A 15,536-nucleotide genomic window follows, 5' to 3' on the forward strand; every position below is an offset into this window, starting at 1 on the left:
TAAGTCCTTATCAATGATGACATCATGTAATTCGAGAAAGAAGTACATAAGGATTTGTAATATAATGGGAAGTAGAATTGGTGTGCATTGATCAGACGCGCCAGTTGATTTCATGAATAGTATTAGGGTGTCCCATAAGCTTTTTCCGCGCCACATTATGATGTATGACCTCAACATGCTCGATGAAAATCCATGATATAGTGTACGCGAGATAGTGGATGCCACTAACATTCCCAGGACAACGGTACATAATTATTTAATCAAGATGTGATCAACATTAGTGTTTAGATTAACATGTCTTTATATTATCGCTAAATCTTAATAGCGATTAACTAGTTAATTTAGATAGATTAGGAAAATCATTAATTTGAGATTATAACTATTAATGTATGTATTAATATATTTAGTCACTGATTGACCTGCATAATATAAAAACAGTTATAAAATATGAAGATATTGTTATTAAATAGCCAAAATTTTGTTAAACACGTAGGTTATAAGAATTCTTTAGGTCAACTGCATTACTTTAACCAAAGGCGTCAAAAGTAAAAAAGGGAGATAATAAATATATTATCAAATATTCTCCAGAAAGTATGGAAAAAGACTATCGATGTTGCAATTAAAGGAATATCTACACATAACGCTTCTGTTTTATACTGAGTTCCTAGATCAACATTATCGTTTAGATTAACATGCCTTTATATTATCAATAATTCTAAGTATTCTTATATTCAAACATATTTTTATTCAGTATAGATTTCACTTTTCATTGATAAATGAGCTGTTCTATATGTCAGAAATGATTATGGAATGTTTTTACGACAGTCCCAATAGAAATGTCAATCACTATACAATATCCAATAAATAACTAGAATTTCAGGTATCTACTAATAATTACTGACGTTTACATTTCCTCTTTTTGTGTTTTATAGAAAATTCTGAATTTTTGTATTATTTCTGAAGTCTGATTTATTGTAATAGTGCAAGGAGTTAAAATGCTATTTTCTCTAGACGATTTATTTTTTGACCCTATCCGATAGTACTAAAAATTAAGGATGGGGATGCACAATATTAAAGATTAGATTCTATTGTTATAAAGTAGAGATTTCTTCAACTTTCATAAAGAGTCATAATTTTATGGCAGTTTTTAACGGAGTTAAAGTTGTACAAAAATCAACAATTTTTCAAGAATTAGCGTGTGTTTTAAAAATATGGAAAATTTGTTAAGAAATTATTGACATGTTTCGTGCCGAGCTGTTTTTACTCGACTCTTTTCACTGACCATTTGATACTTTACTAAAATATACATATACATATATTATGTAATTATTAATTACCGTATATATAACAATGAACGGACTTGTTATGGCCCATTCTTATGGTGTAAATTAATTCTTTACTTCTAAATTTGTTGTAAACTATCTTCTTGACGATCTAAGTAAACATTTAAGCATGTACCATCGGTGGTACACGTGGCTTGGAACATGTTAATAATTAATAATAATAAAAATGATTAATAAGTCGATCTCGGAACCCCTGCTATGTCAAAAATATGAAGTTGTATCCTGGAACGAATGAAGAAAAGCTACAATCGCATCGAAACTATTACATCATAGAGTGTCATGCGTGTCGTTGTACTCCATGGTAAATAGGAATCCGTGATGGTAACGTTTAGCTCCGATAAACGACACGTTTAATATGTTATCAAGTATCCATCGAAGTAATATTCATGAACGGCACTCGACATCGCCTCCCTTCGCAAAAGGTACCCTCGCGTGAGGGGACCGTAGGACGTTCCATATTAAAACGACCCCACGGGGCCGCAAACTTAATTATTACAAGCTTCGATGTAACCCCTCCTGCAATATCAGCCGGCGTCATGTGAATTATCTCTGATACGCCGTTAAATTCGGGATACTGAAACGACCGCGAAATCCTCGTCGATCTCGACGCACACCTGTGTCTCGTTCAGCATGATTACCTCGCTGTTCCGTGGGTAACTGTAAAACTCGCGAGGGTGGAGGCACTTCTCGGAGGGTCTAGGCTAAGGGAGAATTCAGGGTCGAGAGTAACAATTTGATCTTGAACCGCGATCAAGCGGAAATTGTTATGTTTATGGTGGAAAGTTTTATGTCGAACCGTTCTTTAGTTTATCTGACATTCTTAAACCTGTTAGAGCTACATACGACGAGTAAACACGTCACAAGGAAATGGCAATTTTACATCTTACAAGAAAAGTACTTCTCCTGCGATCTAGTTTAAAATATTTATGAAACATATTCATAAATTTCGCACAACCTAGGGTAATTCTAGAACAACTGTCGACAAAACTATACTCATTGTGATCGATAAAACGCATAACAAAAATCTTCAAAATAAATTCACGCAGCTAAGTGGTTAATCGTTCAAGTGACTGGATAAATAATGTTATGCTAAACTAGGTAACGTTTTGATATTATTTAACCGGTTGGTCGTTTTCGATTGGGTAAATAATGCCAGGTAAATGGCAAACGTGATCTTATTTTTTATTCCATCCAATCGTGATTTATGCTAAAGTTCCTTTATGCGTTATCTAGTAAACTGTTACGAGCCGAGGGGCACTGCACACGTGGCCGGAGGTTAGATTTGCCTCGTAACTTCAAAAGAAATATTAATAGATACACCTCGAGCGGCAAAGGTGTATCTTTGTGAGATCGTTACCAACAACTGACTCGAACTGAGAGATGGAATGAAATAAGCTTGYACACTGAATTGAAAGTAAACTAATATAATTTAACAACTTCAATCTATTACAAGTGTATGAGTGTAGTGTAAGATTCGCGATGGTCCTAAGACACGCTCCCTGGTTTWCGCACCAAGTCGGCGGGGGTTAACTATTGCTCGAAGGAGAACTCGGCTCGATCTTGCTACGTCTCGCGTCGCGATTTGACTTGAAACTGCCCGATGAGAAGAAAAATCTTGTCCCTTTTATATTCGGCTGAACTAGAATATTTGGGACTGGGCCTACGTGACCAGATCATCCCGCGGATGATACAGTGACATGTGGTCCCAGCCCTTAAACTGGCGTCCGTTAGAAGACTAAACATTTTTGATGTTTGAATCGTGGGGGCCTACACCGCGGATGATACAGTGACTCGGAAACAGGTGGTCCCAGCCCTTAGGCTGGCGTTCGTCGGAAGACTAAACATTTTTGTATTATGATTGCGGAACCGTGCTCCCGGCCGACGTTAGCTAGCGTAAACCCTCAAGAAGGAGCAAAAAAAACGTCGGGAGTAATCTCCGTACGTAACAAAACTAATTCTTATATCATCTCAAAAAATAGTAATTGTTCAGTTAAATTATAGAAACGTTATCCCGTTTTAGAAACTGTTCATATGTATATGTACCTATTCACGATGTTCATTTTATTTTTATCTTATTGTGAATATCATTTTTATTATTTTGTATATGAATATAAGATTTATAAGAAATTTCTATATGAATTTAATTTTTATTATAAACTTTTATATGTATTTCATTTTTATTATATTTTTGTACGGCCAAGTTTTATTATAAATTTAATGGTTTACTATGAACCGCTTTATTATTTTTATGGTTTATCATAAACTTGTTTACGAATTTAACGTTTATTACAAATTCGTATATGAATTTAATTGTTATTGTAAATTTGTGCAAGTTTTATTATAAAGTATATGAATCCAAGTTTTACTATAATCTAAGTTTTACTATAAATGTGTATACGAATTCAGATTCTATTATAAATTTGTATAACAATGTAAGTTATATCATAAATTAGTATACGAATTTAAGATTTATTGCAAAGTATAAGAATTTCAGTTCTAAATTTATCTTAAACTAGTGAATTTAAGCATTGTTGCAGACCTATACGTTTTAACAATAGTCTTGCGTAATATATAAAAAATATTCGATGGTAGCCGTAATAGGTCTTAAATTATTTATTACATATCGGGCGGGACAGGCTTCGCTTCATGAAGACCCGTCAACGGTTGCATATTACACCCTCACCGGGTTAATCTCGTCGAAGGGGGTGGCGACAAAAAACCAGCCTCATTATTCTCTTAATCTAGTCCCGCAAAGTGTTCCGGGAAAGTTGGCCCGCAGATACATAATCCGGCGCGTTCCTCTGGATCATAAATCACGAACGCTCGCATCGTTAGGGTCGTCCTTGCGCCGCATAATGGCGATCTTGGTGCTGTAACGATGTCCTTGTGGCGCTCCAGGCCTGTCGTACCTACACCCCTTAATTGGAAGCCCCTCTACCCTCTCTTCCGTTCATACCACCCTCTTACTAATCGCCGATGTTTCCGTCGCGCTATGGTCAAAGTCCGAAATCAATATCTCTCATTTTAACGGAGGGTATTACAGATTAGAATGACTTCATTTTTTTCCTTCTTTTATTTTTCTTTTCGCGGTGAGTCAACAATTTTAAAATGGGACAACTTTGTGGAACCCTCGTACAATGACTGAAGTATATTTTTTTTAATTTATCTACTAGTAGTTGGAATGAAAAAAAGTTTCACCGTGCAGATAAGTTACCGAGAAGCACCAAATGCATCTCTAAATTTTTTTTTATAGATTCTCACAAAAGAGTGAAAAACGACAGTTTCTTTTAATGATTGACGATCGTTAGTTACTATAAATTATTAAAAACTAGCTGTATGATGTATTGAAAGTTAGTTATATAAATGTTTATTAGTTATACAAATTATTATAAATTAATTATATAAACTATTGTAAATTAGATGTATAAATTATTATAAATTAGTCGTATAAAATCTTATCAATTAGATGTATAGATTATACTAAATTAGTTACATAAATTATTATAAAACAGTTATACAGACTATTATATATTAAATATATAATTTAATATAAATTAGTTACACAAACTATTATCAATTAGTTATATAAATTATTATTAGTCAGTTATACAAACAGTTATAAATTAAACATATAAATTACTATAAATTAGATAAATACATTATTATAAATTAGATGTATAAATTATCAAAATTACACATAGAAATTATTATAAATTAATTATAAATTACCACGAACGAATTACAATCGTTGATTACAAATTAGATTAGGCCACGCCGAACTTTGATTTCGAAAAAGTTTGTCACCGTTCGTATTACGGTTTCCCCTTGGTTTTTAAGAGCAATGATCCAGAAGAACCCTCGGAAGCTTGCGCTTTCACGTGTAACTTGATTCGGCTCTTTCTTCGGGGAAGCTGCACGCTGTCGAGCTCGCGAGAACGATATCGCGCAGCTAATGGTTCCTTTACAATGAACACAGGTTATTGCTAACGGGCAGGCGGAGATGCTTTGAATTGTGTTAATAACGCGTGGATTTACATTATTTTGCCGCGTGCACCTAATATCCGGGGCAACGTTATTCTAGCAAACTCCGCCCGTAACGACCGAAAATGTTCGCCCCGCGAAGTTTAATTCAATCTGCACGGGCAACACGAGAACTCCATAGTCGTTAAGGAAAAATTGATGCTCAAGAGATGATTCGTTACACAAGCACAGTTAAATATGTATGAATTCCCAGGCGGGGTCTGAAACGGTTGGATATTCCGCGATTGGGTGGATGCCTCCAGTTACTGTGGGCTCCGCGACTATTCTGCCTCGGATCATTTATAAGCTTAACAAAACTGAGCTTCAGGAGATTGAACGCATCAATTTCATTCTATAACAACACTGAACTTTTAATACACGTATTATGACTGAAAATATTAACGCGAATTTATATTCTAAAATGTGAGTAACATTATCTGGAATTTCTATTTATATTCTATTTCTCAAATTCTGTAGAATTTGTCCGTTCGACATTAGGTGAAAATTCCTATATCTCTGCTGCATCAAATATCGTGCAGACGATGTCTTCATCGAGAAAGTGTCTACAGGATGTCCGAAAAGTATTTTAGATCCGGAAATGTGGGATTTGAGACTCCGTGGGTTTAATTATTGACTTTTTGCTTTTTATGCTGAGTATTGGTTTCTCACCTAATAATCGAGGCATTTCTCTTCCTTTTAGCCGAAATTAAACAAAAATTGCATTAATATGTTGTTACCACGTTAGTTTCGAAGCAATGTTAGCTAAGATATACATGTTATGGCTTTATTATTTTAAGGTTTGTAGCAAACTCTAAGGAACACCAGATAAATGAATTAAAGTAACAAAAGCGTTCTAAAAAGTAAACATTTTACGAGTCGAAAAATGGTTTACTCTAAAGTTTATTTTATTAGACATATTGGGTGTTCCAAAAATGTCTAATCAAAAATGACGGATACCCGAGATCATGACAAGCAACTTTTTCCTTTACAACAATTTTCTCCGAGGCATCGTTGACGAGATATTAACAAAAAAACATCGACCAATGAGAGGTGAGGATCGCAGACACAAGGCGGCAGAGCCAATGAAAGAAACTGGGCTTCGACCGCTCATTCACTCAGCCGTCTCGCGCCATCGGAGCTCTTCTCTTATTGGTCACCGTTTTTCGTTAATAACTCGGTAACGATGAATCGGAGAAAATTGTTGTAAAGGAAAAATTTGTTTAAAATTACCTCAAGTATCTCCCCTTTCCGGATTGTTAGACATTTTTGCGACATCCTGTATATTCGGTAACTGAAACAAAGTTTTGCAATTGTTTTCTTGTACACGATTTTTTCATTTACGTTAGACAGTGTAAAAAATTTGAAACATACTCGAATTTCGTTTCGCCGGTCGACGTATTTATTTTACATATTTCCCATGTTTTATATGTATATTGTTGGGAAAATACTTTTTCGGTATCGTGCGCAGATATTTATTACGGATTTCATATAGCTGTTTTGTACCGGATAAACTTTTGCAACACGTTATTAAATCTCGTGAAGTACGCGTTGCATCGCAATAATACGGGAACGGAATGTATGTATGTAGTTGCATTTTCCACTGAAACATTAGTTTGAACTGATAGACGCGTAATTCAATACCGATACGGTTGGAAAACGTTCTTATCTTATTGTAGCCTAAATTACGACCATAATGGCAACGTCGTAGGTTATTAGATTGGAAGATTTCGTATTTTTGTGGACACGTTTGGACACGTTAAATATTTTATACGATATCGAAGGCTTTCAACATGAAGTTACACAGTGAATTTATTAGTCTCTCTTGATAATAATATTACGTTAACAATACCAAGTACATACAAAATTAAGACTTTGACACAAATCTCAATGCACACATTTTTACAAGTAACAGTTTTTAACACATATAAGTAATCTTAATAATATTTAATTTCTCGTTTGTCATTCGATTGTTCTTAATAAAAATAATTATTTATAAAGAATATTTATATCGTTAACAAGTATTGTATGATAAATGAATATTCTTTTGTCAGAATGGTATTGGTGCCTTAATTATTAGATTGAGGATCTTTATGCAAAATAAAAATTGTTTTCATAAGTTTCTTCAAAATAAAAATACCAATTTTTTTTATTCATATTTTTAAGATAAAAATAACAATTTTCTTCATCGACAAAAATTTCGTTCTTTGTTTCACAGTTTTCTCAAATTTTCTTAACCTCTCCAATGCCCCGAATTTCATCACCATATTTTAATTGTAACCGCATAAAATCCGCAGTCTATTAATTATGCATATAGTAACTGTATTCTAGGAAAAAGTATGAATAACTACAAATTGAACGGCGTTCGAAGAGAGCGCATTTCGCTTCAACATCTCCGCTTTCGGTGCGGGACATTTTCGAATTATCGAGGCGTCGAAGCGAGCGCATTGTTCGCGTCGTTAACAAAGTTCTCGATCGTCCAATGCCGCCGATCGGTTATCTGGACGAAAAATTAACTGGGTGGACACGCGTAATCACCGACGGTCAAAAGCAATCTCGCGCGCACGGCGCGTCGCTCATTTCTCCGTTGCGAGGTGTGCGAGGGGCCGAGATGAAGGGAGTGAAACGGGGTCAAGGAATATTAACCTCGGCTACGAAGACGACAAGTTTAATGGACGACTCGCAGCGAGATATTACCCTTATGTAGCACTATTCAGTCGAACGCTTTTGAGCCGCTGGCATCGTAAACTGTCGGTTTACGATACACCCCTCCCGGAGCCTGAAGCCGTGTCACGGATATACACGGTGTAAAATAAACACTATCCACTGTAATACAAATAATTGAACGCCTGTATCATCGTACGGCATGCGAGAAGATGGTTTCGTGACCAACTGTTCTACCAGCTTGGACCAGCAATCTCAAACCTACGGTTTCATTAACCCTTTGCGATAGCAAAATTGATCCTGGATTGGCCATCAACAACTGGAACGTATTTATTACTGTAGTAGCAACCAACGCTTTGAATCAAATAGAATATTGTATAACTTTGGAAATGATTGTTCTAATATTCCTAATTTCTTTAATTTCTTCAATTTTTCTAATTCTTTAAATACTTCGGACTCTACCAATTTTTCTAATTATTTCCATCCTCTTCTTAATTAGTCTGTTTCAATTATTCTAATTTCTCTAATCATTCTCATTATTGTTATTATTTTGATTATTTTAATTATTGTAAGTATTCCAATTATTCATATAATGTTATTGAATTATTGGAATTATCGGAATTAGTCTAGTAACTCGAATTAGACGAATTATTCGAATGATTTTACTTATTTAATTTGTTCTGATTGTCCTCACTTTTCTAATTAATATAATTGCTCTAACTATTTGAATTATTCTATTTTTCTAATTCTTCGAACTATTTTAATTTTTCGAATTATTCAAATTATTCAAATTATTCAAATTATTCAAATTATTCAAATGTTACGTACGGAGATTTTCTCCTGACGTTTTTCCTTTCTTCTCGAAGGCATACGCTAAATAACGTCGGCGGGGAACAACGGCCCTTTCATTCTAAAAATAGAACACCCAATCTACCACACATCCCCGATTCTTAGACCCATCCGCGGCGTGACTTCGGTCACGTAGGCCCAGCCCCCACTACCGAATTTTCCAGTTTCCACCGCGTATAAAAGGGCTGAGATTTCTCTTCTCAGCGGACAGTTTTCCAAGTCTAACCACGACGACGAAACCTTGCAAGATTGAGCTCAGTTCTCTTTCACGCATTATAATTACATAGTACGTACGCTACAGTAATTAGTCCCCGCCGACTTGGTGCGAGAACCAGGGAGCGTGTCTTAGGACCGTTTCGCGAATCATACTCTACACACACCGACATTTGTAATAGACTGAATTTGTTAGATTATAATAATTTATACCTTCAAATCAGTGTACAAATTATTTCACTTCCATTTCCTAGTTCGAGTCAGTTGAATGGTAACGATCTCACATAGATATACCTTTGCCGCTCAAGGTGTATCGAATAATATTTCTTTGAAATTACGAGCCAAATTTAGAATCATACCAAAACCCCATTACCCTTACTGAGGTGGCGACCCGGTGGTGAAAGAAACATCGGCCAGTCCACGAACCCAATTTCCTGTCTAATGTGGCGACCCGGTGGTGAAAGAAACATCGGCCAGTCCACGCAATATCCTCCTAAGGCGGCGACCCGTTGGTGAAAGAAACAACGGCCAGTCCGCGAACAAAACCTATCCTCAAAGGTGGCGACCCGTTGATGAAAGAAGCAACGGCCAGTCCACGACTTCCTATCTAATGTGGCGACCCGGTGGTGAAAGAAACATCGGCCAGTCCACGCACCTTTACCTTTACACCTAATGTGGCGACCCGGTGGTGAAAGAAACATCGGCCAGTCCACGCAATCTCCAACCTTTTACACCTAATGCGGCGACCCGTTGATGAAAGAAGCATCGGCCAGTCCGTGAAACATCCCTACTCCTAAGGTGGCGACCCGGTGGTGAAAGAAACACCGGCCAGTCCACGAACCTCCTATTGAGGCGGCGACCCGTTGATGAAAGAAGCAACGGCCAGTCCGCGAACCCTATCCTATTAATGTGGCGACCCGGTGGTGAAAGAAACATCGGCCAGTCCACGAAATCCTCCCAAATTTCCGCACAAAATCATTTACCTCCGGCCACGTGTGCAGTGGCCCTCGGCTCGTAACACAAATTATTCAAATTATTCAAATTAGTCAAATTATTAAAATTTCGTAACAATTCCAACAATAGTATTTAATTAAAAATTCTTGATACAGGTCGTAAAAATAAAGGTTTTTCATTACAAAATTACCTACAATTATCACACTTTGTCATATAACAATATTATTACTAGACTATGGAATTTATTAATTTAGCGCAGCGGAGAATAGATATAATTAAGCGCGATAAGCAAATTAATAGAATATAACAATATCGATGTAGTGTCTCTATTTTCTTGAGATTATGAAAGAATTAGAACTTGGCTCTCGTTTCTTGCAATTGACGCAGACGATCTTTATTTTACAGATACGTAACATAATTATAAGTAGACTATGGATTTTATGTAGTCATGTCGGAAATGAATACACTAATACCACGATTCACGCTCCAATTAAACCAGGTCGTGGCACCGTGGTACATAAATAGGAACATGGACTAGGTATACAGAAGTTTTGCTTTATTTTAAGTTAATTTTATATAAACTTAACAGCACATAACCCACCCTACAGAAGAAAAGCAATACGGCGTACTATAGAATATATTTATAGTTTCCTCTGTATTTTGCACTAAATCTAATCGGCATTAATTGACCTAAAATTAAAAATATTCTTACTCCGTATAAATATAAAAGAATCGAAAAATTAGAGGAATATAAAGATACTATAAATAACATATGCCGCTGACAACATAACCTATCCTACAAAAGAAAAGCAATACGCCGTACTATGGAATGAATTTATAATTTCTTCTGTATTTCACACTAACTCTGATCGGTATGAGTTGACCTAGAATTAAAAAAGTTCTTACTCTGCATAAGTACGAAAGAATCGACAATATCGGAGAACTATAAATATACTATATGTAATATATGCAGCTGATAAATCCTGCATGCGAAAAGTCTCGAAAATGCTGGAACTTTTTTCCGCCCGACTTTCGCCACTAATGTTATATTAAAGCTCCGCGAATTTCAGGTTTTCGCCGACAGCGACACAGAGACCGGAACTAAGTTGAAATGCAGGAACAGGAATCATTAATACAGCGAAATTTTTCGTATTACCGTGCCGCGAAGCTCCCTTGGGTCTCGTTCGAATAATACACACCTCCGCCCAGGGAGACGCCATTACGGTGTACAGAAACCTCCGGGGCAATTTTATTTGACCAGCACAGCACGTATGGCCGCGTAACGAATGAAGTTTTATAATTCCGAAACCGTGAAACTTACGGGCTGCATCTAAAACGTAATGCGGCCGTGTGAGTGGTTCGATAAATGGCCGGGCGCGTTGTGACCGGGGCTCGAAAACAGTTCTATGATACGGGAGATTCGGCTCTTGGAACAGTTGGAACAGAAAACTTATGACGTTATACGTACCGTATATCGGTTCGGATATGTAACAGTTATGAAACTATCTTGTTCTTGTTTATAATACGTGCAATATTTTTCGGTTCTCGGTTATAACAGTTTTCAGAATCTTTCTTGGTTCTGGGTTATAACAGTTGCAAGAATTTTTTGGTTTCCAGTTATAACGATTGATAGGATTTTATTGGTTGTTGCTGGAAACAATTAAAAGACTTTATTGGTTTCATCTTGAAACAGCTGTAATACTTATAGTTAGGATATTGGTTTTGGCTTACAACTGTTATAAAACATTACAGTTTGTGGCTTAAAACAATTACAACACTTTATGGGATTCAGCTTGAAACAATTATACGATTTTATTGGTTCTGGCTTAACCCTCCGAGTACTGCAGCACGGGCTCCTGTGCCGGAGTCATTTCTGACTCACGCCGATACTTCACTAATACATATGTGCCCATAATTATGAAAGCGGTCTAAGTCATATATTTCTTGTTTCGAGATATTTAATGAATTGCATTTGCATAAATTAAAATATATTTTTACATTATGCGATCTTCTTATTTAGAATTTTATTAGTCTTGAATAATGGAAATTTATTATGAATATGAAATTTTGTGTGAATTTCATACGAAAATGTTGTTTTTAAAGTTTGAATTGACTTGGACCATTTTCAAAATTAACTAAATGTATCATAGATGACTTAAAGCAATAAAGAACTACGAGTTTTATTTAAAACAATAACTTTAATGAAATGATTCATGCACATTTATTAATGACTCTCAAAAAGTAAAGCATTTTTATCATTTCGAGTTTTGAAGTTTTTTAAAATGTTCCTGAAAAACTGGAGGAATGTATGGTAGTAAACACATAATATCTTTATGTTTTTCTTCCGATACTGGTCCAGTGGTGGTGCTTATTATTTAGTTCAGAAACGCGTGAAAGAGGGACACGCGCCGTTTTCAAGTTACGTTTACATAATTTCTTTAAATTTTTGACTTAGACCACCACTTTCATATTTAACACGAAATGAATTCCACATAATGTTGAAAGTACAACCACTGTCTAATGGTTCATTTTTGACGATATCGTAAAAATTACATTGAATAAATTTAGTGTAAAATAATGTGATGTAGAATAACTGATAAACTCATTTTTTTTTAAATTTTGACTTAGACCACTTTCATAATTATGGGCACGTATGAATGGTTGCTCGAGCGCCTCGGTAATACGGCTCCGTCAGTGACGGCCGTTCGAGCTCTTGGCTTTGACCAATATATTATTAGGACATAGGAAAATAGGAAAAAATAACACAACGAATTATTGAAAAGAAACAATGTTTTTCATTATACATTTCATTTTTTACACAAATTACATAAAATTGTCGGCCGCCTTCCTTGCTTCACGTGTAGCGGTATTGTCGAAGCGAATACACCTTAGTATATCCGTAAATCAATCTCTAGACGTTACAGCAGCATAAAATCTTCTTGAAAGTGCATCATCATCTTTCCACAAATCGCTTTTGCATTCTCGCGATTCTCTGAATCTTCCAATTAGCAATAAGAGTCCGACAAATGCATCCATTTCTATGCGGTCCACTGGTTTCCATTTCTTGTTCGATGGTATGCTCTCCCTCGCTTTTTTATTTATCCATAATATGATATCGTCGATTATTTCATCATTGATAAATAAATGGAAGCACACATTTTCTGTTCCTATATGTTCACTTTGTTCGGTAAGTGAACATTTGCGTGGAAGATTTTGCAATGTTGTAGTGTCCATTAGTACAATATGTTGCCAATTACGACCAGATACCGCTACACTTTCTGCAGATACTAGTGTATCTTCGTCATCCGAATCAGAATTTTGTTCTTCGGGTTCAGCATCGCTGTTAGATGCACTTCCACCATCAGATGATTGTTCACAATTGTGAAGATCCTCTTCTTCAATCTCACCAATAAGAAATTGATCATTTTTTTGGGAGGTAAACATTTTATCAAGTAATAAACGAATATAACAATAACAAAAATAATGGAAATAATGAATAATAAATTAGTAAATATATATAATAGAACTCTTGGCGTACGTCTTTCTCTCTCAAAGTGTCGTATACAACTAATCTGCCTCAAAATCAGCAACGTTTCCCGTTTTAGTGGGATTATTGTCGCGAATATAATACGGCATTATGGTGGGGCCGGTGTAAACATTGGCGGTCTCTTTGCTGCTAACAGACAACTTCGCTACTGTATACGTTACAACGAGTCACGAATGATTCCGGCATAGGAGACGGAGGGTTAAGACAGATATAATACTTATAGTTGGATTATTGGTTCTGACTTATAACTGTTATAAGACTTTATTGGTTGTGGCTTAAAACAATTAATAAGACTTTATTGTTTCTGCCTTAAAACAACTATAAGACGTTATTATTTATAACTGTTATAAGACTTTACTGTTTCTGGTTTGTAACAATTATAAGCCTCTTTCGGTTTTGACTGACCACAGACACGAGTCTTTCACCGATCATGTTCTCTGATTGTTACAAGACCTTCCCAATCCTGACTTATGATAGTTGCAAGACCCTCTCGGTCCTGATTTATGATAGTTACAAGACCTTCTGGGTCCTGATTTATGATAGTTACAAGACCATCTTGGTTCTGATTTATAACTCTTATAACACCATCTAGGTTCTTGGCAATCATAAAACATTCTCGGTTCTGATTCATACCAGTTACAAGACTGTTTCAGCCCTGGCTTGTAACAGTTACAAAATTATCGATTCCGGCTTGTAACCATTGCAAGACCAGGTTTACAACAATTATAAGACATTCTCGGTTCCCCATAACTGTATAAATCAGAACCGACGAAGACTTGCGACGGAAAATACGTTAACACCTTTTCAAACGTATTAAAAATAGGTCCAAATGAGTTGATATATATATATTTTTGAAATATTAGCAAACAACTGAACTACATATTTTTGTATAGAAATTTTCGTTAATTTTTTTTGTATTTTTGTTGAAAAGATTTTTTCATCTGTCATAAAATATGAATCATTTACTTATCAACTCATGTTCCCTGAGTTTAAATTCTTTAAAGCGAAATTACTCGTTACCTATTAGATGTAGAGCTAATAAAGGTCGATACATTTTTACTTACAATTCTTTATATTATTACTTGCATTACTTACAGTTCTTTATATTATTACTTGTATTACTTACAATTCTTTCTATGCAAACATTTTTACATAAAAGATATAGTATTATAATTAAAAAGAAAGTCGACTTTCAAATCTCCGAAACGGTCCAACCTTACAAAAATAAATGCACTATTATATTATTACACTTCCTTAAATCATGCAAATTTTACATTGTAGATGTTGTCGTCCGATGCATATTTTTGAAATTGCATGGTGGGCAAGTTGCGTGAACCACCTTGCATCATTCGTTTAAAAAAATCCATAAGAGCAGAGACCCCATCGTTTCGTCCAACTAAACTTCCTCACACGTTGCTGCGAAACTGGAAAAAAAATCGAGAGACGTAGGATAAGGAAGCACCATCCCATAGACACGTAGGAAGAACGCGGAGGGGCCGGTCGTTGGTTCGTTCCGGCATCGGAACACGCGAAACGCTCGCCGGCTCGGTTTCGATCGTGCAGGGACCCGGGGAATTTATGCCTGTCCCGTAGCCGGTATTTCGGTCAAATATTTCATAACCATCGCGTACGAGTCTATCGCGTCGATCCCGTCTGAAAAATACCCTCGGCCGGCCGTGCTTATTGCTTCCATCCATCGGCCCTCCCACGCCTCGCCTCGCCTCGCCGCGCCTCGCCTGGCCGCTTCGTTCCGTGCTCATTCCTTCGTGCTCCCCGGACCAGACACGTATCGACGTTTTCTTTTGTAGTAATGCGCTTCGACGCATTAAACGGAATCGATACTTCCGGCAAAGACAGGCCAGCTGTTCCCGCAACGGTCGACGTATCGCGCGAAACTTCTTTGCGGGGGGGGGTCTTTGTACCCGAGCGTCCACCCCCCGACTCAACGC

General features: G+C 36.3%; 1 protein-coding gene across 1 annotated transcript in view; it reads left to right on the top strand.

The window, feature by feature from the left end:
* The window catches only part of LOC144471298 (opioid-binding protein/cell adhesion molecule), a 403,527-nt gene that overhangs the window by 53,058 nt on the left and 334,933 nt on the right, over positions 1-15,536 (top strand). The window lies entirely within an intron of this gene.

The sequence above is a fragment of the Augochlora pura genome, chromosome 6 (genome assembly GCF_028453695.1).
Source record: "Augochlora pura isolate Apur16 chromosome 6, APUR_v2.2.1, whole genome shotgun sequence".
NCBI lineage: Eukaryota > Metazoa > Arthropoda > Insecta > Hymenoptera > Halictidae > Augochlora > Augochlora pura.